At 44.8% G+C, this 12219-nt stretch overlaps 1 protein-coding gene across 1 annotated transcript in view; it reads right to left on the minus strand.

Annotated features, from left to right (window-relative positions):
* The window catches only part of LOC120317738 (breast carcinoma-amplified sequence 3-like), a gene marked incomplete at its 3' end in the record, with an annotated part of 43876 nt that overhangs the window by 15231 nt on the left and 16426 nt on the right, over positions 1 to 12219 (minus strand). The gene's annotated exons all lie outside the window — the stretch shown is intronic.

Consider the following 12219-nt stretch of genomic DNA (forward strand, 5'->3'; position numbering starts at 1 on the left):
GAAGTTAAAAATTTAAAAAAAGAAGCAAGGATGATTAAAACACTGGGGCTTCCCTATAGAAGATACAGAAGATGTAGAACAGTGTTTCTCAACCTTGACAATTTTAAGGCATGTGGACTTCAACTCCCAGAATTCCACAGCCAGCATTTGAAGTCCACATGTCTTAAAATTGTCAAGGATGAGAAACACTCATGTAGAAGAAGGTGGAGAACAACCCAGCTCACACATACTAGGATACATACAATGTCTTTCAACATGTGTGGAAGAAGACTTCATGGTGGCAAGAGAAAATGATGTTGATGTGGCCACAAATGTCATTTAGTTTTAAATCCTATTTATTCTACCTATTTTTATACACGCTGTATTTCTGTGACTTTTTAATATCTGTTTTATTCACTATGTTGAATGCCAGATGTTACAAAAGTGCTTTTTTCAAGACGCACCTGCACTTTCTTGTTTTTCTTTGAAGACGTTTCAGTTCTCATCCGAGAAGCTTCTTCAGCTCTGACTGGATGATGGCTGGAGAAGCTTCTTGGATGAGAAGTGAAACGTCTTCAAAGAAAAACAAGAAAGTCCAGGTGCCTCCTGAAAAAAGCATCTTGGGACACCCATGACCTGCATGGCTGAGAATCTCCACAGACAATGCTAGATGTAGCTTGTAGGCGCTTCTGACACGAAGAAGGAATTAAAACATTGTTAAAACTCAATTGAAAGGCAAAGGCTTCCAGGATACTAACCAGCCCCATAGCTGCTTGCTTCTCTTGACTTCCCCACGTGAGGTTACAAAGCCATGTTTTCACACCTTTCCAGAAGGCCAGGAGTGTGCAGCCCGCAGCAGCCAAAAAAGCCAAAAAGGTATAGACTGCTTTAGTGGAAGAATATAATCAAGATCATGTGAAGTTCCAGTAGCGATTTACAAAGCCTTAGTAAGACCATACTTGGAATACTGCATCCAATTCTGGTCACCACAATATAAAAATGGTATTGAGACTCTGGAAAGAGTGCAGAGAAGGGCAACAACGATGATTAGGGTGCTGGAGGCTAAAACACACGAAGAATGGTTGCAGGAATTGGGTACGTCTAGCTCAGAGGTTCTCAACCTGTGGGTCGGGACCCCATTTGGGGTCGAACGACCATTTCACGGGGGTCGCCAAACAACGCAGCCCGCCATTTTTTCCCCCCTTTTCCTTAGCTGTGCTACTCCCTTTTATTCTATTGGCTTTTGAAAGCCAATAGAATAGATTCTCTTGAATAGAGTCTAATTCTATTGGCTTTCAAAAGCTAATAGGAATTGTCCAGGCTGTCTCTGCCCTGCTGAGCCCGCCAAAAGTCCCATTCTGCAAACGGTGCTGCAAGTTGTCTGCAGCGAAGGCGAACTGTCTGGAAGCTTCCACCCCTCCCTGCTGAGCAATTACTAAAAATGTAAATAAAAGAGGGCCAGGGGTGGGAGGTGGGAGGCCGGCGGGCGCAGGGAGGGTTGCTGGCACGCATGGGGCTCAGCGGGTGCCTTACCTCCCTTGGGCTGGGCCAGCTGATGGCCCAGCCGGTGGTCGGCCTGCGCCGTCTCTGCCGCTTGCCAGCTACGCCTCGGCCGGCGCAGGGGGCGGCACCATGCATGCGTGGCGCTCCCAGGCAGGGAAAGTCCTCGACTTACGACTGGTTGGATAGTCCTCGACTTACGACCGGTTGGTTAGTCCTCGACTTACGACCAGTTGGTTAGTCCTCGACTTACGACCGGTTGGGGGGTCGCGGCATTAAAAAGATTGAGAACCACTGGTCTAGTTTAATGAAGAGAAGGACTAGGGGTGACATGATAGCAGTCTTCCAATATTTGAGGGGCTGCCATAAAGATGAGGGGGTCAAACTATTTTCCAAAGCACCTAAAGGCAAGACAAGAAACATTGAATGGAAACTAACCAAGGAGAGAAACAGCCTAGGCCCTAGAACTAGGGAGAGAGCAATCAACCAATGGAATAACTTGCCTTCAGAAGTTGTGGCTGCTCCATGACTGGAGGCTTTCAAAAACAGTTTGGAAGAAGTGTAAAGAGCAACTAAAATGATTAAAGGCCTGGAGACTAAAACATATGAAGAATGGTTTCAGGATTCGGGAATGGCCAGTCCAGAGAAAAGAAGGACTTGGGGGGGGGAGACATGATAGCAGTATTCCAGTATTGGAGAGGCTGCCACAAAGAAGAGGGGGTCAATTTATTCTCCAAAGCGGCTGAAGGCAGGACAAGAAGCAACGGATGGAAACTAATCAAGAAAAGAAGCAACCTGGAATTGAGGAGAAACTTCATAACAGTGAGGACAATTAACCAGTGGAACAGCTGGCCACCAGAAGTTGTGGGTGCTTCATCACTCAAGGTTTTTAAGAAGAGACTGGACAGCCACTTGTCTGAAATGAAATAGGGCAGTGATGACGAACCTTTTAGAGACCAAGTGCCCAAACTGCAACCCAAAACCCACTTATGTATGGTCGGGTGCCGGGTGGGCATGGCCCATTGGGTGGATGTGGCCCATTGGTGGGCATGGCTGCGGTGGTAACGGCAGACTGGGTGATATTAAAAGTTCAATCAATTAATTCCAACTTTGCGAGATCTTTTTTTTCCCAGAGAAGTTGAAATTGATTGATTGATTGAAACTTTTTTTTTGCACATGGCGGCGAAGGCCTAAAGCGAAAAGGTTTTATAAAACCTAGCTGACGGCCTAGGACTGGGGAGACGGCGCGCGTGCCCACAGAGGGGGCTCTGCGTGCCACCTGTGATTGCTACTAAAACTTGGACTTGACTGTTTGCAGGGAATAAGGTCAAGTGCAGAGAGTCGCTCAGGGTAACCTAACTAGGGAGGGTTTTAACGCCGCAAAAGACAGGCAGAAAAAAATGTTTTAATTTAAAAAAAAAAATCATTGCTGAGATTATTCCGGTAGGCAAGTTTTCAAAGGCTCCTCTGATCAATGGTTGGCGTCTCTGTGGAGCCTTAGAGCCTGACAGCCCTCATAATCCCTTCTAACAAATGTTTTTTGTTTGCCTTTGCATGTACAGTTGGTGAAAATGTAAGGCAGCTCCGGATCCCAGTATCTTTTCTTTCCTGATGCAAAACAGTGGCAGGGCATCACTTTGCAAACGTTCCCCAAAAAGAAAGCAGGCTCAGTTCTAACGGCCTGGCTGCAGGTGAATTTCTCCTACGCCTTAGCCCAGTGGTTCTCAACCTTTTTAATGCCATGACCCCCAACCGGTCGTAAGTCGAGGACTACTCAACCGGTCGTGAGTCGAGGACTACTCAACTGGTGCAGCACCGTTTGCAGAATGGGACTTTTGGCGGGCTCAGCAGGGCAGAGACAGCCTGGACAATTCCCATTGGCTTTTGAAAGCCAATAGAATTAGACTCTATTCAAGAGAGTCTGTTCTATTGGCTTTCAAAAGCCAATAGAACAAAAGGGAGTAGCACAGCTAAGGAAAAGGGAGGAAAAATGGTGGACTGCATTGTTCGGCGACCCCCGTGAAATGGTCGTTCGACCCCAAATGGGGTCCCGACCCACAGGTTGAGAACCACTGGCTTAGCCCAAATTCTACTCACATTGGCTGCTCAGCAACTTCTCCAATTCTCTGACGTTGTTGTGACTGTTGTAATTGTGAGTCACTTTTTTCCAGTGTCGTTAAAAATTCAAATGATTGCTAAAGGAATGGTTGTAAGTCCAGGACTCCCTGTTTGCTCTCCCCCCTGTCTGCTCTTCCCCCTCATTTTTCTGTATTAATGTGAGTTTTAAGCCAGGGGTCCCCAACCCCCGGTCTGTGGACCGGTAGCGGGCCGCGGCATGCCAGCAACCAGGCATGCACAAACAAGCAAAGCCCCATCTGCAGGATGTAGGCAGACACACAAAACCACACACACCCTCTGGTCGGCGGAAAAACCTCCCTCCATGCAACCAGTCCCTGGTGCCCAAAAGGTTGGGGACCTCTAAGCCAGAGGCCCCCAACCTTTTGGGCACCAGGGACCGGTTCCGTGAAGAAAAGTTTTTCCACAGACTGGAGAGTGTGTGGTTTTGTGTGCTGCCTGTATCCCACGGATGGGGCTTTGCTTGTTTGTGCAGACTGGTTGCTGGCATGCCGCGGCCTGGTACCGGCGGTCGGGGATCCCTGCTCTAAGCTACAAGATTGGCGCCAAAGGATCAAGTTAAAAAAAAAAAAGTTAGATTCACTTAATCACCGTGTGATTCACTTAACGACAAAGGTTGTAACGTTGGGGTGGCTCAATTAACAACTGCCTTATTTAGCAACATAAATGCTGATCCCAATTGTGGTCGTAAGTCAAGGACTACTTCTATACAATTCTGCCTTCCTTCCTTTTGACCCATACAAAGTCTTGGATCTTAAGAGCAGAACCGATGAGGTCAGACCTAGCGGAGGCAAAACTAATTCACGGAACCTACTGATACAGCAAGTAGCATCAGTCACCAGAAGCTTTTAAAGAAGAATTGGGCACATTAGTAGAGAACAGATCTATTGACACACATTAACCATTATAGATTATGACGCATGGAGAAGGCTGAGCTCTATGCTCTAGCAATGGAGACGGTCAAAATCCAGTTAAGTCCATGATTATTGAAGCCGAATCCAAATTAACAAGATGTGTTGTCGCTCTTTCAGCTCCCCCTCCTTTAAATCAGATTAAGACTCAAGGCAAAAATTTTATTGTTCAGACTAGGTCAGGGGTAGGCAACCTTGGCTCTTTTATGACTGGTGGACTTCAATTCCCAGAATTCCTGAGCCAGCATGGCTCAGCACGGAAACCTCTCCCTTTCTCCTCAGCATGGCTGGCTCAGGAATTCTGGGAGTTGAAGTCCACGAGTCATAAAAGAGCCACGGTTGCCTACCCCTGGACTAGGTCTAACAAATGCAGGCAGTCCTCGACTTTACGACCACAAGGGACCACATGAGCCGAGGTGGCGCAGCAGTTAGAGTGCAGTACTGCAGGCCACTTTAGCTGACTGTGTTCAGCAGGTCAGCGGTTCAAATCTCACCGGCTCAAGGTTGACTCAGCCTTCCATCCTTCCGGGGTAGGTAAAATGAGGACCCAGATTGTTGGGGGCAATGTAAATATATATATATACATTGCTTACTGGTGTACACCGCTTAGAGAGTGCTTGCACTTAAAGTGGTATATAACATAAATAAATAAATAAATGGAGCCCAAAATTTCTGTGGCTGAGCAAGACGGTTGTTAAGTGAATTTTGCCCCAGTTTACGACCTTCCTTGCCACCGTTCTTGAGTGAATCACTGCAGTTGTTAAGTTAGCACCATGGTTGTAAAGTGAGTCTGGCTTCCCCACTGATGATGATCACAGAACCTCGGGATGCTGCGACGAAATATGAGCCAGTTGCCAAGCAGCCGAATTTTGATTATGTTGACTGTGGGGATGCTATAGAGGCCATAAGGGTAAAAAATGATCATAAATCACTTTTTTTAGTGGCACTGTAACTTCAAATGGTCATTAAACAAATGGTTATTAAGTAGTAGAGGATGACCTGTATACTTTTCCAACTGTATACTTTTACAGTTCATTTAGTGACTGTTCAAAGTTACACTAAAAAAAGAGGACTTTTAACCACTTTACAAGCTGAAGACTGGAAGAGACTGGACAGCCATTTGTCTGAAATGGTATAGGGTTTCTTGCCTGAGCAGGGGGTTGGACTAGATGACCTCTAAGGTCCCTTCCAACTTTATTATTATTATTATTATTATTATTATTTAATATGGTAATGTTCTTCACGCTTACAACCCTCCTTGCAGCGTCCTCGTGCTCACATGATCAAAATTCAGACACTTAGAAACTGACTCGTATTTATGACGGCTGCAGTGTCCTGGGATCACGAGATCCCCTTTTGCGACCTTCTGACAAGCAAAGTCAATGGGGGGGGGAGCCAGATTCACTTAACAACCGGGTTGCTAACTTAACAACTGTGGTGATTCACTTAACCACTGTGGCAAAAAAGATCATAAAATGGGGGGGGAAACCCATTTAACAATTGTCTCGTTTAGCAACAGAAATTTGGGGGCTCAACTGGGGTTGTAAGTTGAGCGCTACTTGTATAGGGTTTTTAACTACACAATCCAGCCTTTAATTCAGCCCTGCAGTTCATTGACCCGTTTTGCACAACGCAGAAGTAATAAGTAAACATTTCTCACACATCAGAAAGGCCCCGTTTTGATCAGGCTTTGGGCTCCTCATGCTTTCTTATGACACAGCTCTCCACAGATGAGGAGGAAAGCAGAACGGGAGGAAAAAAACAAGCAAAAACGTAATTATAGCAAAAAAAAAAAAAAGATCCCACGTTTCCAACTCATAAATCATACCCTTTACGGTTTGTCTGATTTCATTGCACAAACACACAATTTCGTTCCTTGTTTAAAAGAGGGCTTTTAACCTTCTCACCCACACTTTCCTTTCAAAAAAAAAAAACACACACACACAAACACAAAAAAAGAGGAGCTTCTCTTCTCGTGTTTTATAGATTAACACAACGCACTTCAAAAAAAAAAAAAACCCCTGTTCTTCTGCCCCAGCCGTTAACAGAATCCCTTTGAAGCACATCTAAATGGGATACTCCATTTGCAAGTAACACTTTGCTAGTCAAAAGATCTGACTCAGAAGGGATTTAATGCGAAACCACTCAGACTGGGGAGAGACAACGCCATCAGAAACCAAGGGCCGAGAAGTGTTTCCAAGTCCCAAGTAACACCATTACGGAGGGTGTTGGCTTAGGAACTGTCATAAACACTTCATAATCACTCAGACACAAACTGGGTTGCCTGGAGCGCGGTTGGCTTATTAAGTGCTGAATAGGTGTCCAGCGGAATAGAGAGCCAAAGTACAACACTACAGATAAAAGTGACTTTCGGCGTGGGACTTTACACATGATATGGATGGGCAGGGCAGCAGCTTGGCAGACATTTCCAAAGGGGGGGGGGGAGAAAAAATATTTCTAAATATAGAAATGTTAAGATGGAGGTAGCACAAGGCGGTTAAAGAGCACGATGACCAGGGGGCATGCTCTTGACTCTTTATCTTTTGGGAAGAGGAGCAGACTTCATTGGTGACATTCCATTTTTTGGTCCCCCTAGGTCAGAGGTAGGCAAACATGGCTCTTTTATGACTCGTGGACTTCAATTCTCAGAATTCCTGAGCCAGCCATGCTGAGGAGAAGTGGAGAGGTTTCCAAGCTGAGGAGAAATGGAGAGGTTGCCATGCTGAGCCATGCTGGCTCAGGAATTCTGGGAGTTGAAGTCCACGAGTCATAAAAAGAGCCAAGGTTCCATCCCTCTGGCCTAGATCAGTAGTAGGCAACCTTGGCTCTTTTATGACTCGTGGACTTCAACTCCCAGAATTCCTGAGCCAGCCATGCTGAGGGGAAAGGGAGAGATTTCCATACTGAGCCGTGCTGGCTCAGGAATTCTGGGAGTTGAAGTCCACGAGTCATAAAAGAGCCAAGGTTGCCTACCCCTGCCCTAGGTATACCTGAAACTGTCTGGGCTAAAACACTCAGAGATAGAGGGATAGAATCAAGATCACGTGAAGGGTTAATACCACTTTACAAGGCCTTGGTAAGGCCACACTTGGAATACTGCATCCAGTTTTGGTCACCACGATGTAAAAAAGATGCTGAGACTCTAGAAAGAGTACAGAGAAGAGCAACAAAGATGATTAGGGGCCTGGAGGCTAAAACATATAAGGAATGGTTGCTGGAATTGGGTATGTCTAGTTTAACGAAGAGACGGACGAGGGGGGACATGATAGCAGTGTTCCTGTATCTCAGGGGCTGCTCCCCAAAAAAGGGAGTCAACCCGTTCTCCAAAGCGCCTGAAGGCAGGACAAGAAGCAACGGATGGAAACTAATCAAGGAGAGAAGCAGCCTGGAACTAAGGACAAATTTTATAACAATTGGAACAACTAATCAGGGGAATGACGTGCCTCCAGAAATTGTGGGTACTCCCAACACTGGAGGATTTTAAGAAAAGATTGGACAGCCATTTGTCTGAAATGGTCTTGGGTTTCCTGCCTGAGCAGGGGGTTGGACTAGAAGACCTCCAGGCTCCCTTCCAACTCTGTTACGGTGTTCATAAAATGATTTGCTCACAAAACAAAACCATCTTCACTTCAATTACTGGGTGCTGTTGTTCAAAGGAGATTCCAAGGCCCATAGAAAATTTGCTGAGGATGCTGCTAAAACTCGCTGACTTTAAAATGTACAAAGCTTTCCTCGATTTACTGTCGTTCGTTTAGTGAATATTTGAACGGCACTGAAAAAACAATGACTTATGATTGGTCCTGGCACTTACAACCAATGCAGCATCCCCGTGATCATGGGATCAAAATTCAGGCATGTATTTATGATAGTTGCAGCATTCTGGGGTCACGTGATTGCCATTTGCGCCCTTCCCAGCTAGCTTCTCACTAAGCAAAATCAGTGGGGAGAAGCTGGATTTGTTTAATGACCGTAGGACTCACTTAATAATTGCAATAATTAGCTTAACAACCATGGCCAAAGAAAGGCTGTAAATCAAACATGGCTCACTTTGCTTAGCAGAGGAAATTTTGGTCCCAATGGTAATCGTAAGTTGAGGACTATCCATATACCAAGGACGTCTGCAGTTTATAATAATAATAATAATAATAATAGTTGGAAGGGACCTTGGAGGTCATCTAGTCCAACCCCCTGCTCAGGCAGGAAACCCTATACCCTTTCAGACAAATGGGTGTCCAGTCTCTTCTTAAAAACTTCCAGTGTTGGAGCATTCACCGCTTCTGGAGGCAGGTTGTTTCACTGGTTAATTGTCCTGACTGTCAGGAAGTTTCTCCTTAGTTCCAGGTTGCTTCTCTCCTTGATCAGTTTCCATCCGCTGCTTCTTGTTCTGCCTTCAGGGGCTTTGGAGAACAGCTTGACTCCCTCTTCTTTGGGGCAGCCCCTTAGATTCTGGAGCATGCTATCATGTCCCCCCTCGTCCTTCTCTTCATTAAACTAGAGAGACCCAATTCCAGCAACCGTTCCTTGTATGTTTTAGCCTCTAGTCCCCTGATCACCTTTGTTGCTTAGTTTCTTAAAACTCATCCCAAAGGAGCTTTTCAAAAGGCAACTAGACTTTCTCAGTGGTTGTGTTTTTTCCTTGAAAATATTTCACTTCTCACCCAAGGAGCTTCTTCAGTTCTGAAGAAGCAGAGAACTGAAAAAGCTTCCTGTATGAGAAGCGCAACATTTTCAAGAGGGGGAAAAAATCAAAGCAAGAAAGTTCAAAAGGTGCCTTTTGAAAAGCACCTCCGGGGCAGCCCTCCATGATCTAGATCAGGGGTGTCAAACGCGCAACGTCATGTGACATGTCGCAACATATCACAAATTTTTTTTGCCATTGTCGGCCATGGGGTAGGTGCAGTTTCACCATGATCCATCCGGCCCGCCGGCTGTCAGCTTGACACCCCTGATCTAGATGATTGGGAATCTCCACAGACCTTCTCAGAACTTACTACATTAGCAATACAGATGTGTGAGGCCCAAACAGTGTGAGTAAACCTCTTTCCTACCTGAAGGAGGCAAGCAGCTCAAGAGTTTCCCTCAAAATACATAGTCACTACAGGGAGTAGGATAGGGCTACCTAAGTCAACTCTCCACCTAATCTGCTCTAGGAATGGGAGAAATCCCCACAATTCTTCACAACCAGCAAGGCTTCTCCTAAGGGCAGGATTGGATGGGGGGGGATGGGGGGGGGAACAAGACGGCACCATAGCGCACTGCGTGGTTACTTTGAATAACCGTTGATAACGGGCAAAATCTCCTGCCTTTTTTTTTTTTTTTCCTCCTTCAGCAGTTCATGAGTGACCCAGAGTTACTGAAACAGCCAATCTTGCTCAATACTTGAGCGGCACCTACTGCTCGCTTTGCAGAAATGACAGCTGGCAGGGTGAAAAAAAACCTTTTTGAAAGGAGGGAAACTCATGTTATCTATGGAGTCTTAAAGTACATTATCTGTAAACATATATGCATAATTCTGTATTTATTTATTTATATTTGTCATGTTTATGTAGTGTATATTGGAGGTGATGAATGCAACGAAATTTCATTTTAATGTATGCCGATTATTGTACATTCAAAGTGACAATAAAGTTATTATTCTATTCTATTCTATTCTATTCTACTCTATTCTATTCTATTCCTATTTCTATTCTATTCCTATTTCTATTCCATTCTTTCATTATTCTATTCTATTCTATTCTATTCTATTCTATTCTATTCTATTCCTATTCCTATTCCTATTTCTATTCCGTTCTTTCATTATTCTATTCTATTCCTATTTCTATTTCTATTGCGTTCTTTCATTATTCTATTCTATTCTATTTATATTCCTATTCCTATTCCGTTCTTCCATTATTCTATTCTATTCTATTCTATTCTATTCTATTCTATTCTATTCTATTCTATTCTATTCTATTCTACTCTATTCTATTCTACTCTACTCTACTCTATTCTATTCTAGTCCTCGACTTATGACCATTCATTTAGCAGCCCTTTGAAATTACAGCAGCACCAGAAAAAAGAAAGTGGCTTACATCGGGTCCTCACACTTACATAGACACACATACAAACTGTTTCAATGTTCCCTGTGGTCATGTGATCACAATTTGGTCACTTAAGCAATTGGCATGTATTAACGATGATTGGGGTGTCCTAGAGTCATGTGATTCTCATTTACGACCTTCCCAGTTGGGAAGGAAATATGGGAGGAAGAAATCTTTTGCCGGTATCAGCTCAATCTAGAGCCATCCACAGGCAGCAGTCGCTACTGCGACATCATTTGTGTTTCCTAAATTTTGGGATTGCTAACAAAGAGTTAAGGGGGACTGATTAGCTCTCATCAGCCAGCCATACCCTTCTGGGATTCGAACCTGGGCTCCTTGCACATTAGGCAGCTCTCACAGTAGCTGCTGCTGCCTGTGAATGGCTCTAAATCAGTGGTTCTCAACCTTTTTAATGCCGCGACCCCCAAACAGTCATAAGTCGAGGACTACTCAACCGGTTGTAAGTCGAGGACTACTCAACTGGTGCAGCACCATTTGCAGAATGGGACTTTTGGCGGGCTCAGCAGGGCAGAGACAGCCTGGACAATTCCTATTGGTTTTTGAAAGCCAATAGAATTAGACTCTATTCAAGAGAGTCTATTCTATTGGCTTTCAAAAGCCAATAGAATAAAAGGGAGTAGCACAGCTAAGGAAAAGGGGGAAAAAATGGCGGACTGCGTTGTTTGGCGACCCCCGTGAAATGGCCGTTCAACCTCAAATGGGGTCCCGACCCACAGGTTGAGAACCACTGCTCTAGATTGAGCTGATACAGGCAAAAGATTTCCTCCTCCCATATTTGGGCCGACAGGTGAATCAAAAAAAACACTCAAGACATATCTCCTCCCCTGTCGACATCGTCAGAGTATAAAACATAGGATCCGGGAGTACGCTTATATACCGTAAATGCCGGCGTATAAGACGACTTCCGCAAGTGCTGAAATCGGCGCCAAAGACGGGGGTCGTCTTATACGCCGAGTCGTCTTATACGCCGGAAATACTGGTAGTTTCCGGCGTATAAGACGACGTTCTAGGAATGCGGCCCGAATATAAAGACGGGGGTCACCTTGTACACCGGCATTTACGGTAACTGGCTGCCCCTGCGCACTGCTCCTCAGTCGGATCATATATATGTGTGTAAGTTAATCTAACTCAGTTTTCCTAAAGGTCAGGGTCTTGTCTCACATAAAATGTTTTTTTATGCCAGGACAGAAAATTATCAGCAGCATCATCTGTTATGTAAGTAGGAAGAGGTTATGAATCAGACTTGAACTGGGGAAATCCCCCTAAATTCTCAGACTTTGTAAAAATAAGCCAAGGAAGTTATTTTTATACCAGATCCATTTAGGTATCTACCACATCCTGTATTAATTGGCAGTGGTTCTGCAGGATCCCAACTTGCCCCCCTTCCTTAGAGGTGACAGGATAGCAAGTCTTCCAGTATCTCAGGGGCTGCCCCAAAGAAGAGGGAGTCAAGTTATTCTCCAAAGCACCAGAGAAGAAGCAACGGACGGAAACTAATCAAGGAGAGAAGCAAACTGGAATTAAGGATGAATTTTCTGACAGTGAGAACAAAGAGGAATGGCTTCCTTCAGAAGCTACGGGTGCTCCATCAC

This window comes from Crotalus tigris, unplaced genomic scaffold, assembly GCF_016545835.1.
Source record: "Crotalus tigris isolate CLP2741 ecotype Arizona unplaced genomic scaffold, ASM1654583v1 scf7180000019808.60358, whole genome shotgun sequence".
NCBI lineage: Eukaryota > Metazoa > Chordata > Lepidosauria > Squamata > Viperidae > Crotalus > Crotalus tigris.